Genomic DNA, 18,146 nt, shown 5'->3' with positions numbered 1-18,146 from the left:
CGAGACAGAGTTTCTCCGTAGCTTTTTTGGTTCCCGTCCTGGAACTAGCTCTTGTAGACCAGGCTGACCTCGAACTCACAGAGATCCGCCTGCCTCTACCTCCCGAGTGCTGGGATTAAAGGCGTGCGCCACCACCGCCCGACCAGATCTGCCTTCTTAAAAAGTTGTTCCACAGATACTGTAGGTTTTATTGACTCTTTCTCAAAGCAGGGCAGCCACTTAAACTCTGGTTTCGGTTCCAGCAGCTCTGGCTCCTCCATGACTGCAGGGCTAATGGAGAGGGCAGGAGGGGGCACTGTCTTGGCAGAAACATCTCTCATCCATGCACTGAGCCTTGCATGGCTGCTGCTGGTCATCAGCTTTGATCTGGTGTAGGATACCTGAGGCCAGGGAGTGCAGGAGAGACTCGCCTCCACCAGGACCATCTTGGCTCCGCCCTCTAATAAGTTTTTTAAAAAGTTTATTTTAGAATTTTTATTGTGTCCTAGACATGTATTATTTCAGGAGTTCTTGGTTATATTTAAAGCCTTTGTTTAAGCCGTAGTAACTCTACGTGTGACAAACAGATCTTGCACTCTGCCTATGGACCCTGATTCCAGTGACAAATTTGAGAGCCTCTGAAAGCTGTTTTCGCAGATTGATTTATATAGTGTTGCAGGGGCTCCCGCGGGTTTCTTATAGTGATGCTAAGGGGGCACAAGGAGTTTCCCCAGGCCACTAAATGAGAATGAAGATTACTTCCTGAACCTACCCACGTTGTGTAGATGCCCCTCGTTAGTGCTCCCAGAGCTAAACCAGTTGCTTTCTCTTGCAGGGAATGGGAGTAGCGGTGCTAAGGACATTACTTCTCTTGGCCCCTTCTTGTTTGCAAATCTTTGAGCTGATTTTGCCTTTTGATGCAGCCACTTTGCTGCAGAATTTCCACTGGGATTCCTGTACCACCCAGGGAAAGACAAATTCCATCCGGCTGCCCTCTGTTGCTAAAATGGAATCAGTAAACACTGGGCCTGTGTATCCTTCTTCTGGGCTGGAAGTCGTAGAATGTCTTTCTAATGTTTTCCCGTTCTTAAGTACCAGTGAGTCCAGCTTTGTTTTTCCACTTCTCAGAGTTCTCATTGGATTAAGTCTGGTATTATTTCCTGGGGTTCTCTCATCATGGAGTATAAACCATTGTCCCTGGGTCCCTCTAACGGCTTATCTTGGACTGGCTTCTATCAGTTGCTGTTTCTTTGAACACTGAGTGGCATATTGCCATTTCTTCACGTGTCTTTTTATTGTCTTTGACCTTGTGGAGTATACAGATTGTTGATTTCTCATTCTAGCGGGCAGATAAATCGCTAGTTAGCAATATAAAGTTCATAGGAATTTGTGTTATGCTTTACATGTGTGTACACTGTGTGTGTACACATGTCTGTGGAGGTCAGAGGTCAATGCCCGGTGTCTTCCTCGGTCACTCTCCATCTTATTTTCTGAGACAGAGCTTTACAGTGAACCTGACATGCACCTAATTTCACTAGCCAGGCTAGCTTGCAAGGCCCAGAGACCTGCCAGTCTTCACAGGGGTTACAGTTGCACATCGCTATGCTCAGATTTTTATATGGGTGCAAGGAATCAAAACTCAGGTCCTTGGGGTTGCATAGCAAGTGCTTACCAGTGGACTTACTCCCAACAGCCTGCTCATAGACCTTTTAATGGGAGGTCTGTTCCAGCAATTTGCCGTTAGCTTCAGGGCAAGTCCTTTCATCCTTGGATAGTCTTTGCTCCAACCGTAAGCCTTCTGAGTTTCAACGGGAAGTTTGAAATGTTTACCCTTTCAGCTGGCAATACTCAAAACGCTGAATTCTGTCTTCTCTGAAGCAGGCATAGGCTGAAAGCCCTGTGCAGGACTTGCAACCTTCTAGCTATTGCTTTCTTCCAAGTCCTTGGAGTTCTTCCATGCCCACAAAACCCAGGATCAGTCAAGGATTTTTAGGTCTCCCCGTGCCTTCATTTCTACCAGACTTCCCTTCCCAACTGCTGGCAGCTTGGACCAGCCCAAACTCTATCTTCTGACAATGCAGAAGGAAGACCCATGAATTTCTCATTCTGTGATCCAAGAACTGTGTATACAGATACAAGGACCTGTTAGACACAGGGCAAATGATATATATTTGTGGCTTTCAACGGGCTTTCTTCTGTCTGTTTTTCTTCAGTCTCCAAAGCATTGAAATAACTTGTCTTGTTTCAAATAGTACTTTAAACTATTTTGTCTAAGGTTTATAATTATTTCCTGTAGGAAGTTTAGGCTGATACAAGCTATGTTGTCCTTCCTGGAACCAGATCTCGCCCTTTTCTCCTATTTTTAATACCAGCCTCATCATTTGAGTTGTTCTATTGGAATAAACTCCTTCTGGGCTTCTTTGTCTCTAACTGCTGTTCTAAGCCATGCTTATAACCACCACTGGAACGGATTGTTTCTAAAGATAAAAACCTATCTCCCTTCCTAATTGTCAGAGTCTTTCCTTCCCAACATGTACGAACGTATGTATCAGATATTCTGGTACCATATTCAATACCTGATGCATGAGATCACAGTTGGAATGTTCTAATTTACGCTCTTTGCCTCCAGTTCTAGATCTGTTGTGGTGGTGAGCGCATGGGGCAGGTTCCACTCACCTGATAGTAGACAGGAAGCGGAGAAAGAGTGCCAGTCTCAGATAAGATGCTGGCTACACAAGAACACACCCACAGTGATTCACTCTCTCCACTTGAACGCATCACTGAAAGTGTTTACAACTTCTTAAATAACATAAATTAGGAACCAAGCCTTCAACAATGATCCTGTCGGACATATTTGATAGTCAAGTTTTAACAACAGCACAATGTCAAAATTCTAAGGCATGGTTGGACATGGTGACTGATGTCTTTAATCCCAGCTCTCGATGTAGAGGCAGGTAAATCTCTGTGAGTTCGAAGCCAGCCTAGTCTACATAGTGAGTTCTGGACTGTCAGGGCTACATAATGAGCTCCTGTCTCAAAAACAAGACAAAACAGTTCTATACCATATGTCTCTTAAGCTTTATAGTTAGTTGGGTTGGGCACTTGGTTATCCCTTCGGGCATCTATCCTCACACCATACTGGAGTATCTGCATTTTCTCTATCGTGCTTCATCTTGTCTGGAGGCTTTTGTGCTCTGCTTTATTTAGGATTTAAAATAAAAAAAGATAATTGGAGAAAATATACTTTGATAATAAGGATAATAGGTAGCATTTATCTTTTGCCAATGTGTTGGGGCTTTTGTATTCTGCCTTCTCTCTAATAGTAGAACAAAAATGATAATTGAGGAAAATCTGTGATCATAATGACAATAGATAACGTTTATTGAGTGCCTTCAGTGTGCCAGTACTGCAGGAGATGCTTTCAAATCATTTTCTCATTCCATCCTCACAACAACCTTGCAAACTAAGTACCTTTCTGATCCTCTCATCACAATTGACAAAACTGTGGCTCAGCAATTGAACGTGTCAGTGGAAGGCTATTCTAGAATCAAATCATGTCCCACTATCTCCCACTTAAGCAAAGTGTATGTATGGAGCTTAGAAATAAAAAAAAAAAAGAACTAAGATTGCTCTTGAGAACTGAACTATTGAATTAATGCAAGATGAATATTAACAAAAATTTGCAATGGCACCTTAATAAGGCAGAACAGCTCCCTTGGCAGCAAGAAGTTGACTGTAACCTGATGGAAGCTATTGGTGTGTCTAAAGAAATAATACATCAAATAGAAAGGGAGCTGGTCAACCATAGATGGATACACAGAACAAAAGACAAATACGAGCAAATGCACTCCAGACGCTTTACAAATAATAGAGTTACCCGGCCTAAGGACCTATCCCGGACACCCCACATATTTTACAAGACCTTTCCAAATTTCTTGGTTAGATTGTTTTATATAAACAACGTAACCATAATATCCCTTCATTTTCTCTCATGCCCAACAAACAAGTTTCTCACTATAACTTTGACTTCTTTTACTCTTTGCAAGCATGGAAGAGGGTTTGCAGTTATGGTTTAAACGGGGTTGTTACAATTGAAAGGGCAGTCAGCATAAGAGAACAATATGTAGGTAATGACATCATGGCTACCATGACAGAGAAAACAGGTGGCCATACCTACAAGATACTATAGAGCCACTTTATTAAGCAGCCTAAAGTCTTCCTTTTTTTCTCTAGAGCACTTGTTCTGGGTGAGAAATGCAATTATCTATAGTTGAAGTCAGTTGATTTAGGGCTTTCTTTTATGTTTGGAAACATGGCATGAGATAGATTCCAAAGTCTTTAATCAAGAGGAATGGAATAGAATATGCGTGGGAAGAGGGTATTGGTAGATAGTGGCCATGAAGATATTCAAAATCATATTAGTCCCATATGCAACATTTTAATAGCTTCTGAAGAAACTGGGACTGGACTTGGTGAGTCAGTGATTTACTGTTTTTTTCTGAGGATCTGAATTCAGTTTTCGGGACCCACTTCAGGTGGCTTTACCGACACCTGTAACTCCAGCTCCAGGGGATCCAACACACACACACACACACACACACACACACACACACACACACACACACACACGTAAAAATAAATCTGTCCTTAAGAAAAAACACAGGGAAAAGTAATTACATCACTGATATATGTGATACGAGAAAGCAAGCGGCATGCTAAGGGAGCATCTTGACTATAACTTTGGCAGCAGACAGATGGAAGGTTTGAAGAAGAGGCTGAGGAAATTTTGTGGGTCACAATGTATGTTAATCTGAATCAAAAGAGGAAGAAACGCATGACCTGGTCAATGAAGAGGAAGTCCAGACTTGCTGACAGTGAACATTCTATTGATAAGAAACATTCTATGAACATTGCCCAGGTGCCCCAGCCTCATATCCTGCTCTTCACACATAAATTATGTGATCAGGTACCCTTGACAACTGGGCTTTGGCTGACGGAAATACTGATGGGAAAAGAAGTAAAAAAAAAAAAATGAGGTATCCCCATCCCTGGGGGAGAATTTCTGACAGTGGCAGCATCATCCTTCAGAATTTCAGCTTTCTGGCGGCCATCAGCATGACTGCAGGTTCTATCACCCTGCCTTGGTTTTACCTCTTTCCGTGAACTTTTCTACAGTCAGCAGTCACTCAGGCTGCAGACCCCATCTCTGTACTATGTGGCCATTCCTTGTTTGGTTCCTCGGTGCCTCTATAACCTGTATTACCAAATTGCTAGACTTAAGTATTCTAAGCGGTTTATTTTTCTCACATTGACATCAGTATTTGACCATGATTGGTCTGTACCTCTTCATGTTAGACTTTGAATATAGTATTTTGGCCAAGAATTCCTCTTACATGAGGTAGTCCTGGGCTAAGTTTTGGTTTAATATGGAATATATAATTCGACATCAAGTTACTATACATAGTGCTTTTTCAAGTATCTGTTTAGAAATCTATTTAGATACCAGGATAGTCTCCCAGCAAGCATTTATTAAAAACATGGATCATGTTCTGGAAGTTTAATAAGGGTCTTATTATGATATCAGAAACTGGAAATGTTCTTGTACAAGAAGAACCATCGTCTATTTTGAGATTCAGATGATTTTAAAAATATATTCCATTACCCAATACATTTAAGTTGTCATATCTTCGTTCATGTCCTAAAACAGGCGTCACACAAAAGCAGACCTTATACTTAGTTTTGAACCATTTTAAGACAATCTTTTTAGCCAAGGCTGGCCTGGCACTTGTGACCCTCCCACCTCAGGCTTCAAGAGTACCTCTTCATTTGATTTGGAATCATTTTCCCCGTTCCATTACTTTATTGTCTTTGAGACTGAGACTGAGTCTCATTCTCTTGTTCAAGCTCAGGTATTCTTAGGTGACCTTCAACTCTCAATGGTCCTCCTATCTCAACTTCATGAATGTTGTAATTACAGGGGCTAGCCACCATTCCCGCCGTTACATCATACTTCCTGATCTATTTCCTATCCTCTTGATTTTAGACCTCACCCCGATCTCCTGTTAGCTTTATTTTCATTTTTCTGGCCTTGATGTTTTGATGTCCTCACTGGTCATATTGGGGTTCTGGTGCCTTGGAATGCTTTACGCAACTTGAAACTCCAGCATTGTATTTAGCCTGTATTCTACGCTACTCGGTCACCTCATTCAGTGTCCTATGGGTGGTGCTCCACTTGATTTTCCTCCAAGTTCTAAGTATGAGATCATTTCTGGTAGGAGGGGGCATCTAAGACATCTGTAGAAAGGAGGAATTCAGCCCTGAATGGCCATATGCTTTTTATTTCTGATGCAGCATCTCTTTAGGGAGTCATTCCTCCTAAATTAGTTCATGAGATCCAGATGGGGAAATCATCCCACCTGCCACATTCACAGCATAGTAAATGACCTAACTAACCAGACTGGTTAGATAATTTCTTCAGCGTATCAACGAGGAATTTCGTTGGCCGGGCTATTGTTAGACCTTCTAGATTAATAACTGATAACTTTGCTGAAATTGCTGGAAAGACATGCGTACAGCTGCCACTTGCACTCCGGAATGTTCCCGCATGTCCTCCAGCACTTGTTAGTTAGACTTCTGGCATGGGCAGTCAAGAGGGGCTGGAATGTAGGACTCAAACTCTTGCTTCTCAGATTTTACTTTAGGGAGAAAAGGAGGAAAACAGGCCACAGTATTTTATATTTGGCCATACTAGGTTAAGTCATGGGGTTTCTAGAGATGATTTTATGACAAACTATAATTTTTTTGGCCTTTTCTGGCTTCTCTACCATGGTACATAAATTCCTGGAAGATCACAAGAAATTAGATCCGTTTGAGTTATATGCAAGGAATCTGGAACACACCGGTTTTCTGTCTTCCTGGGTACCCTTGAGAGCTGAGCTCCTTGAAAACAGGCAAGGGCTTGGGATCAGACATCACATAGGGTATTTTATTCAAGAACTAGGAGCATAGGACACATACACCAACTGAGTGGGTAGACAGAATCCATACTACTGGGTCAAAGGTAAATTTTTCTATCTTTGGTCTCCAATGCTTTGGATCTGAGGGGGCAGTAGAGTATCGTGTGTGTGTGTGTGTGTGTGTGTGTGTGTGTGTGTGTGTGTGTGTGTGTGTGTGCCAGTGTCATAGGCCTGTTTTCTAGCTGTACCGCAGCCACTTCCTAGTTGGGTGATCCTGAATTACTTGACTTTTCTTAGTCTATTTCTCCAACTCTACAATGAAGACTGTGCTCTGTGAAGTTGCCTGTAACGAGTAAATATGATATCAATGCCTATGGTTAAAGTAACCACAACAGCTCTCTGATAAACATCTCTGCTACTCTTGCCCCCTCCCACCCACTCCCTGTGCGACAACTAGAAAGTAAACTGCTAAAGTGACACACAATTTCTATGCAGAAGCAAATCAATTCAATAGTAGCACTTGATATTTGGTGGTATGATTTGACAGTACACTTTGATGAGTTTTGACAGACATTGAGACTTTAGAAAACATCGCTGCCATCAAGACACAGAACATTTTCATTATCTCCCCCAGTTCCTCATGCTTAGTTACCACCTTAGTTACCTGATTCCAGCCCACAGCCACAGTCGCTTTTTGTACATAGAACTCGGATCTCTTGTATTTCATGCCCCATGATGACTCTCCATCCCTCAGGAAATTAAATCTAAATTCATTACCGCGCTCTCCGAATGCCCTTTGTGTTCTTAATCTTCGCACCTCGCATCATTCAAGCCTTATCACTTCCTTCCTTCTAGCCGAGTTGGCCTCCTTTGTGTTCACAAAACTTGTCATTTCTCACCTTAAGAACTTTGTTGTTTCCTATTTGGAATCTTCTTCCCTCAAATATAATCGTATCTATTGTCTTTTTTTTAAGCCTCAGTTTTTTTTTAAGAAAAAAAAAAAACCCAGCCAAACCTCTCTCAGAGCAGTCTTTCTAACAATGATTTTAAAAATCGCACTCTACTGGTTTCCCCTTGTTTCCTGAGGGGTTCCTAAGAAAAAGAGCCCCCTTTTTTTATTCACTCACAGGCATATATGTCTGTTTCACTCAGCGAACTGTAGTTGCCAGGATAGGAAGGTCAAAAATGATTTCCTTTCCATTGTATTACAGTACCTAGTTTACAGCAAGCACTCGCTAAGCATTTTTGAATGATTACAGACTATTATCTGGAATATAAAATATGTGCAATAAATATTGCTTTCATTTATCAACCCCATCTCCCCTTCTTTAAGATGATGAATGCCATGTATGAAAAGCTAGCAGTTAACATCATATTTAAGTGAAAGACTGATTTTTCTTCAAAAACCAGGAACAAGACAATGATGCTTGTTTTCACCATTTCTAATTATCATAATATTGCAAGTTCTCGCCAGATCATTTGGCAAGAAATAGGAGTAAAAAGCATCCAAATGGAAAGGAAGGAGTAAAATTATCTCTGTTCACAGATGACATGGTCTTATATGTAGAATATACTAGAAATGTCAGAAACAACTGATAATGCTAATAAATATATTCAGCCAAACTGCAAAATGGAAAATCAACATGTAGAAATGAGTTGTATTTTGTAGCAATGAACAATCACAGTAATAAACAGTCCAGAAAAGGAATTAAGAAATAGTTCTATTTACAGTAGCATCAAAAGGAATAAATATAACCCTGGGAGCAAAGGACTTGTATGCTGAAAATTATGAAACACTGCTGAAAGAAATGAAAATGAGCATCAATAAATTGAAGGGGAACTTGTGATCAAAAGACTCAATATTAAGATGACAATAATATGCAAAGCTTTTTATAGATGCAATGCATTCCCTGTCAAAAATTTCTCTTTGCCTTGTTACTTGTTTTATAGAAATAGAAAACTCATTCTACAATTCACATGAAATCTTAAGGGACCCCAACGATCCAAAACACTCCTGAGGAAAAAAAGAAAGGTTGGAGGACTAAGACTTCTTGATCTGGAAACTCCAAATCTATAGTAATCCAAATAGTTTGCTATTAGCATAAGAACAGACATATAGACCAATGGGATAGAATAAAAAGCCCAGAAATAAACTCTTGCATATGTGAACAACATTTTATTTTTGAGTAAAATGAAAATTGCCGTCTTTCAGCACTGAATACATTAGCTGTGGGTTTTTCATATATGTTTTTTTTTATCATGTTAAGCAAACAAAAGCAGGGACTTGGAAAGGATACTAGTATTTATCTCATGTGTATTATATACCAGGCACTTTTAGGTATGCTAGTTTATCATTAAGTAATTCAGCAAATGTTTATTGGCTACTACTGTGTGCTCTAGACACTGAAAGCCATAGCAAAATGTATATTAAATTGGTAAAGGACAGTCTTTTCAAAAACTGCCATAAGAAAAACTAGATTTCCACAGCCTGGTCTACAGAGCTAGTTCCAGGACAGGCTCCAAAGCCTAGGAGAAACCCTGTCTCGAAAAACAAAAAACAAACAAAAAAAAAGTTTACAGTTTACCAGTTTCAAAGTCTCCAGTTAAAAAGAACCCCCTACTTGATATTAAACAAAAAAGGAACTCAAAATGCACTGGGCAGTGGTGGTGCATGCCTTTAATCCAAGCACTTGGGAAGCAGAGGTAGGAAGATCTCTGTGACTTCAAGGCCAGCCTGGGCTACAGAATGAGTTCCAAGACAGCCAGGGCTACACAGAGCAACCCAGTCTCTAAAACCAAAAAAAAAAGAACTTAAAATGGATTGGAGAACTAACATAACATCTAAAACTGTGAAACTCAGACAAACATAAGAACATCTTTTCACATCTCTTCATCAAGCAGTATTTGGCAGTGTCCTACAAATGACACCAAACGACTAGCAACAAAACAGCGAGTAGATAAGACTTTCTCAAATTCAAACCCTTATTTTGAGACTCCTTTGTAGTCCAGGCTGGCTTGAAACTCGCACTCCTCTTGCTCCCCACTCCCCAGTACTGGAATTACAGTAGTGTGCCACGTTCCCCTCCATACATTAAAATCTATTTGTATGCCAAAAATACCAAGAAGAAAATGAGAGGATATATTGAGAGACAATACTCACAAATCCTATATCTGACAGGAATCAATAGCCAGACTTGCCAAAAAAATTCTACAACTTAAAAACAAAAGTAATATCCTATGTGAAAATGAACAACGAACTCCAGGAAACATTTCTCCAAAGTAGATATACAAATGGCCATAAAAGCACATGTAGCAATGCTGAGTTTCAGTTATCACTTAAAAAAAATAACAAATACGACACGACTTCACATCCATCTTTTAGTTATTTAAAAGAAAGAAATTCCTCTAGGGTACACCTTCACCTACTTAGCGCCCTAAGTTTGTGACATATTTTTTTGAAAACCCGTTGAGTCTAATCTGGGCTTTCCACGCACTCCCGAGTGTGCAGTGATCCACTGGTGTTTGGTCAGTCTACCAGGGGCCATACCCCCTAGAGAAAACTGTCTCCCTCTCCAAGAAACCTTCAACTGCCAATAACTCTTTATTTAGGGGCGTGAACTGGGAACTCCTCCCCTGTTGGTGTTAGACTGTTCGATCTTCTGCTGACAAACATGGCTGCTGGGATTCCTTGAAGGAAGCCATCCTGCCATACCCAGAAGATATGGTTTCACTCCAGTCTTCCCCGACCTTTGGCTATTAGGAACCTTCTACCCCCTTTTCCATGATTCTTCCTTAGACTTGAGGGGAAAGGATGGTATAGATGTCCCTTTACGGCTGAGCCCTCATAGAATTCGTCTCTGCACTTTAACCAGTGGTGAGTTTCCATGTTACCATCATCTACTGGTGAGCTCTGAGTGCTGTGCTAACCTATGTGCATAGAGCTATGGGTTTAGAGGGCACTTCTATACCGACTTCATTTATCAGAATAAGAGTAGTAAGTTCACTCCTGGTGTCTGTGAGCTCCCCACCCATGGGGTTTTCACCCAGATTTACAGTACCATGTGTGCATTAATCAGAAAGGGGTTGGTCACTACCATAGCTTTTTTGCCACTATTGAGCCCACGGTGAATCTTGCCACCCTGGTCATTATTGTAATTTCCAACATTCACAGCTGGGTTAAAGGATTAATATTATCCCCAGAAGTCTAGGTAACACCCTTCATTACTGTGGAAACTGGCTAGCAGGAAGGAAGCTTCCTAGTCAGTACCAATTTAATTTCTTCATGGCCTGTGACCAATGTACGTGCTGTCTTCAGCAACGGGGTCTTACAATCATGCTGTGGCTGGCAACCAAGAGCAGCAGCAATATCCTATACTGTCTTGGGATGCCGTCTTCAGGACAATTCTTAGCAACGAGACAAGAGATGATATCACACACGTGTTGCTGAGCCTTTAATATGCCAACCTGGGAGAAGCATAATCTCTCATGCAAGGCAGCTCCAACTGAACACTTGTGTATGAACACACGTGTGTTCATCCTTAAATAAACATGTGCATATATTTAAGGAAGTTTATACAGTAATAGGGTTTCATGCTGCTCTTTAAAACATTTTTAGTGTTGGTTATTCTTCCTCTAATCCTCTGCCCTACCTTCTATTAGAATGGACATGAAATCACAATTGCACTGCCTCCTGCATAGCTAGAATTATGAACACGTAACAGTATTGACCAGAAGATTTAGACAGAATTCTTTTGGTACACTATTTCTGTCATGTATTTTATAACTAAATAGTATTTAACTCTACAGTATTTCTAAGCATATAATTTAGAATGTTGAGAGCTACACTTTTTTAAAAAATCTATTATTTTTGGTTGTGAGCCTAGCGTTTAATGGCTGAGCCATCTCTCCAGCCCAAATCTGTTATTTTTATCTCATGTGTATGATGTGTATCTTGCCTGCATGGATGACTCTGTACCACATGCAGCATCCACTGAGTCTATGGAGGGTGTCGGATTCCCAGGAGCTGGTTACAATTATTAGCCACCATGTGGAACTAGGAACTGAACCTGGGTCCTTTGTAAGAACAGCAAATGATGTTAACTGATGAGCTGTCACTCCAGTCTTCCTAGAGATTTTAATTTTAAGTAATAATTTATTGTTGTTCAGGAGGAAACAGTTTCCCAAGGATTGTGGCCTTTTCTGCTTGTTTATTTGCTGTTATTATTTATACATCATTGGCTTACTTTTGGAAATGGTCTTAAAGATAGAGAAAAAGATCAACATTGTAGTACAAAGAAATTCCACTTTCTAAACCAAATTGCTGACCCGTGCTACCAACCCTGCTTATGTTAGTGTGTGTGTCTTACAAGTCAGAACTTTCTGTGCAACACGGTCTTTTTAATTAGAAAGCAAATGCTAACATTTTCTTTCACTGACCCTTTAGATTCTTTTCCGGGTTTGGTTACTTGTCTATAATGTTCTTCATATGAAAAAAGAACCCATGTATATGCATGGATTACTTAGACCCCATTAGTAGTTTGCGCCATAGGCTTCGTTAGTCTGTGCACTCCTCAGTCTTCGTGGATCTCCTGACCTCGGATCTTTGAAGGTACAATGCCTTAGAGTTGGAATTTTCTGATTTATCATTATTAGACTCAGAGCATGCTTTTGGCAAGTGTATCACAGACATAATTGCCTTGTTTTTCTCGATGTACCCTTTCATATGACTATAATTTTCATACTCTCATTAGTGATGATTTTCAGATTGATCTTGATATTGAAAGTGGTATTGCTTGGGTTTTTTACATAATGTTGTTTTTTTGCTTTGTATTTCAGTGCTTTGTGGATTAGCTGAGATTGTGCTACTTACTAACAATTCCTCATTAAATTAGACTTTTCATTTTTCATTTGGAAAAACAAAAACAACAGGACATAACAAGCATTGGCAAGGATGTGAAGAAATTGGAACCCTTGTGAATTACTAGTGTTCATATAAAATAAAATAGGTACTTTGGAATGCAATTTTATGATTTTTAAAGACAGAATTGCTACATTAGCCTACTTTTCATTACCAAGAATATTCAAAATAATTGAATGCAGAGACTCAAGATATTTGTAAATCCATGTTTATTCTTAATAACCCAAATTAGCAAACAGCTCACTTGTTCATAAATACATGAGTGGATAGGTATATTATAATAAACACATGTGATAATTATTCTCACCTTTATAAATGAATTCAATTTTGATATATGCCCTACCATAGATAGACATTAAAGGTTTCATTATGCTGTGAAGTAAGCCAGATACAAAGAACCAATACGATTATATTTCTAAGAGTCATAGATAATTAGTGAATCCAGAAACAAAATAGAGACTAACATAAAATGGGAAAGAGGGAATTGATGAGCTATAGTTTAGTGATTACAGAGTTTCTGTAGGAAAGTTGTGAAAGCATTTTGGAAGTAAATGGTGCTGGGGTCCTCTTAATATCATGAATAGACTTAATAGTACTGAACTGTGTAAAAAGTAATTTAAAAGGCAAATTTTATATAATAAACCACATCTGGATTGCTCATCGCAGTAATACTTGAGTTTTCAACTTCAAAAATTATAAAAGTTGAAACATATACCATGCTAACACTAGCCAAAGAAACTTGAAGTCCATATATTAAGTTTATTAAAAGAAACTTAGAACAAGGACAGTTATCTGGGATGAAGAGAGTTCTACCTGACAATAAAAGGATCAGTTTTCCAAGAAGATATAAAATGCATATGTGTTTATAGAATGTCAAAATAAACAAGAAAAAAACTAACAGTAGTGCAGGGAGAAACAAACAAATCTACTATTACAGTTACAGACTTCTGCTTTTGATAATTGATAGATCAAACAGGCAAAACACCAGTAAGGGTATAGTAAACCTGAAGGGAACCATTAATCAATTGGGTATAGTTGACATCTACAGAGTATTTCATGCAGCAAGAGAAGAATATTATTCTCGAGCTTATAACAATCATTCATCAATACAGGCCATATTAAGAGCCATAAAAATTTAGCAATTTTTAAAAATAGAAATCTGACAAAGTATGTTCCCAGTACACAGTAGAATTAGGATAGAAATCTGTAAATGGGAAGATCCTGAAAAATGTCAAAATATTTAGAGAATAAGGCACAGATTTATAAATAAGACAGCTAGTGAAGTCTCAGTAGAAAATTTAAAAATGCTTTGATGTAAATAAAAATGAAAATATGACTTGTCACAATTTCTCTGATGCAGAGGTTTTCAAAGGCAAATTTATAGCATATATTGGATATATTAGAAAAGAAGATCTAAAATCAGTAATCAGCATATTATCAGTTCCACTTATACAACAAGACAAAATAGAGCAATTTAAGATTAAATCAAGAAGAAAAAAGATATATCAAAATTAGTACAGAAAATCAAGAACTTGAGAACAGGAAAATAATGCACAAAATTAGCATAACAAAAGGCTGAGTTTAAAAAAAAACACGTATGAGCAGTAAAATTGCTGTTAGGCACACCAAAAGAAGACACAGATTTCCAAAATGAGACACAAAAAGCAGATTAAGGGTCATCATTACTGATCCCTCAGGTTATAATATAAACACTGGATCAATAAGAATGTTCTAAACTTAGTTTCAGTAGTTAATTCTTCCAAATGTTTAAAGAAAATGTTAATTCCCTGCAGTATTTTCTATAAAGTAAAATAAAAGGAACATATAATTTATACAGCAGAAGTCCATGGATAATTACAAGAAAAGAGAACACCACAGACCATTATATCTCATGAACATTAATGAAAATCCCCCATAAAATACTAGGAAATGAGATGCAAAATGTATGAAAGTAATTATGTCAATAGATACCTTAAAAATCTTTTTCATTAGTTGAGCATTCCTTTACATCAAAAAATTCTCTCAACAAATTAAGAATTAAGGAACACTTCTTCAATTTGACAGACATCTATAAAACTTATAAGAGCTTACATCAAACTTAATTGCTGAGAAACAGGATGCTTTCTCCACATGATAAGGAACAGAACAAGGACATGTCCTCTTGCAACTCCCATTCGTCAGTGATCGGAGGCCTAGATAGTTTAATAAGAAAAGAAAGGAAATAAAATATGCATAGTTAGAAATAAACTCTTTGTTCATAAATGGCTTAATAGTTATGTAGAATACACTAAAAATTAATATTAAAAACAGAAAGGAGAAATGAGAATATAAAATTTAAAACACAGTATAATTTACAGTAGCAGCGGAAAATGAAAAACAGTGATATCCACAACCTTAACACAATGTGAACAGGATCAACATGCAGAAAACTATAAAAATCAGATAAAAGAAAGCAAAGCTCAGAACAAATGGAAAAAATGTTCATTGTTCATGGCTCGGAAAGCTTGTTAATATCTAAATTATCTCCAACTTCATTTTTACATGCAATCTTGATAAAAATCCCAGCAACGTATTTTATAGATATCAGTAAAATGATGATAAAGTTTATATGAAAAATTCAAAAAATCAGAATATCCAATGCAATATCAAAGAATAAAGTCACAGTAGTTGAACTAGTGTGCGTTTACTGAAAGAATAAGTAGCATAGACCAATGAAACAGAACAGACAACCCATAAAATAGGCTCATGCAACATGAAACAGTAGAAAAAGGGTGTCTTTTCAAATAATATGCTGTAACAATCAGCTATCGATATGCCAAAATGACTCTAGAAAAAGGCCTTAGGTCTTTCATAAAATCGAACTTAAAGTAGAATATAGTCTAAATATAAAGTTCAATACTATAAAACTTCCAGTGAATGAGTGAGAAGAATCTATGTGACTTGAGGTTTGGCAATTCATCTTTAGATACATCGCTGAAAGTGTAACTCAACCAAAAAAAAGAAAAAAAAAGAAAAATTGTTAAGTTAGATTTCAGTTAAAATTCAAAACTTCTCTGTCAAAGATACTGTTTAAAAAATCAACAGTAAGCCACAAGTTAGAAGTATAATATTTGAAATCACATATATAATAAAGGACTTGCACCTCACATGTATCAATAACACTTTAGATTTTTTTTTGAGACAAGTCTCACTGTACAGCCGTGACTGCTTTGGAACTCAACATGTAAACCAGACCAGCTTGGCACTCACAGAGATCCACCTGCTTCCTCCTCCCAAGTGCTGAGTGCTAGGATTAAAGGCATATATCCACCATACTGGGCTTACCAATAACACTTTAAAGTCAACAATATGAAAATGAAAAATAAGGTTAAAAATGGGCAAAATACCTGAAATGATATCTCCACTATCAAGAAAAACAGATAACAAGTAAACATATGAACATCATCTGTCCTTTAGTAATTACAAATTCAAATGAAAATGACTGATGATTATGTATCTATTAGAGCCTTTAAAGTATAAAATATGACAACATTCAGAGCTTATAATAACATAGAGATATGGGTACTCTCAATCACTGCTAGCTGTGTTACTGAAATGATACAATAACTTTATAAAACAGATTGCTAGTTTTTCTGTCAATTAAGTGAAGAGGCAGCATCAAAAACAGAAGACAATCTTTCCAGCTATACATTTGACAGCAATTAATACTCAAAATATACAAATAACTCAAAAACGCCAAACAGAGAAGTCTCGAAGGAAGAAATATAAATGGCTGTTAAATATTTTAAAAAGTGTTCAACATTGTTCTTGAGAGATGGCTCGGTGGTTAAGAGTGTTTGCTGCTCTTGCACAGGACTGCGATTTTGTTCTGAACATCTACAAGTGACTCACAACCATTTGTAACTCCAGTTCCGGGATATTCACCACCCATTTATGAACTCCTTTGGCACAAAGCCTGTGGTAGCATATATACATATATTCACGCTAATGCTCATACACATCAAATAGTGAATCTTGATGTGGGAGTGCCATATATCAGTCTGTTGATTTCATTGGTTAAGTAATAAAGAAACTGCTTGATCTGATAGGTTAGAACATAGGTGGGTGGAGTAAACAGAACAGAATGCTGGGAAGAATGGAAGTGAGGCAGACGCCATGCCTCTCCTCTCCAGGGCAGACACAAGAAGCAAGCTACCAGGTCAGACATGCTGAATCTTTCCTGGTAAGACTGGTGCTACACAGATTACTAAATATGGGTTAGGCAAGATATGAGAATTAGCCAGTAAGGGCTAGAGCTAATGGGCCAAGCAGTGTTTAAAAGAATACAGGTTGTGTGTTGTTATTTCAGGGCATAAGCTAGCCAAGCGGCCGGGAGCTGGGTGGCAGGAATGGGGCCCGCAGCTTGTTCTACAGAATCTAAACAAATTAAAGTGTTTAAACACATCATTAGTCTTTGGGAAAATGCAAATTAAAACTACTTTGATATTTCTTCTCACCCAATCACAATGATTGTCACCAAAGGATCAAAGGATAACAAACACTGTTGGGGTTGTGGGGAAATGGAGACCCTTATTCACCGCTGATGGGAGTGTCAAATGACATGGTTACCATGGAAGTCAATGTGGCATTTCTCACAAACCTGAAACTTGAGCTTCCACATGACTTGGTCATACTATAATTCCTGGACATCTAGCCAAAGGACTCTGTTTATTGAAAAAGAGATGCTTGTTTATCAGTGTTCAATGTTACCATATTCTGGGACCCTCTTTTTTAAAAATATTCAGGATGAGACCATTAACTGTCCATAGTTCTTCCGAAAAGGGTAGATGATTCATGGGTACTTCCTTTATAATAAGTAGGAAATGAAATCAGTCTATATATTCATCAATTGATGAATAGGTAATGAAAGTATGGTATATAAACACAATGAGATTTTGTCAAGTTGTGTAGAAAAATGAAATAAGAAATGAATGAAGTTGAAAATAGCTACACCAAATGAAATTACCCAGATTCCGTAGATAAATACTGCAGGTTCTTTCTCATGTATAGACCTTGGTTTCAAATTTTTAGATTTCTGTGCCTAACCTAGAGTGTCTACAGAGGCCAGGATGCAAGAAAGGAGCCAGAGGGCATTAAGATGTACAGTAAAATATATAGTATATGAAAGTAGAAGAGGGGACTACTTGTGGGAGCCCACAGTAATGAGTCCGTTCCACCTTGACTACAGGTCAGAGAGTTCAGACCTATTCTTGCTCCTTCAAGGTTCTATTTATTTATTTATTTATTTATTTATT

The 18,146-nt window shown here is 38.2% G+C and overlaps 1 pseudogene; it reads left to right on the top strand.

Moving 5' to 3' along the window:
- Positions 1-18,146, top strand: part of LOC101979407 — a 90,839-nt pseudogene that overhangs the window by 48,601 nt on the left and 24,092 nt on the right.

The sequence above is a fragment of the Microtus ochrogaster genome, chromosome X (genome assembly GCF_000317375.1).
Source record: "Microtus ochrogaster isolate Prairie Vole_2 chromosome X, MicOch1.0, whole genome shotgun sequence".
NCBI classification, from domain to species: domain Eukaryota; kingdom Metazoa; phylum Chordata; class Mammalia; order Rodentia; family Cricetidae; genus Microtus; species Microtus ochrogaster.
This window is presented reverse-complemented; position numbering and strand designations above follow the sequence as displayed.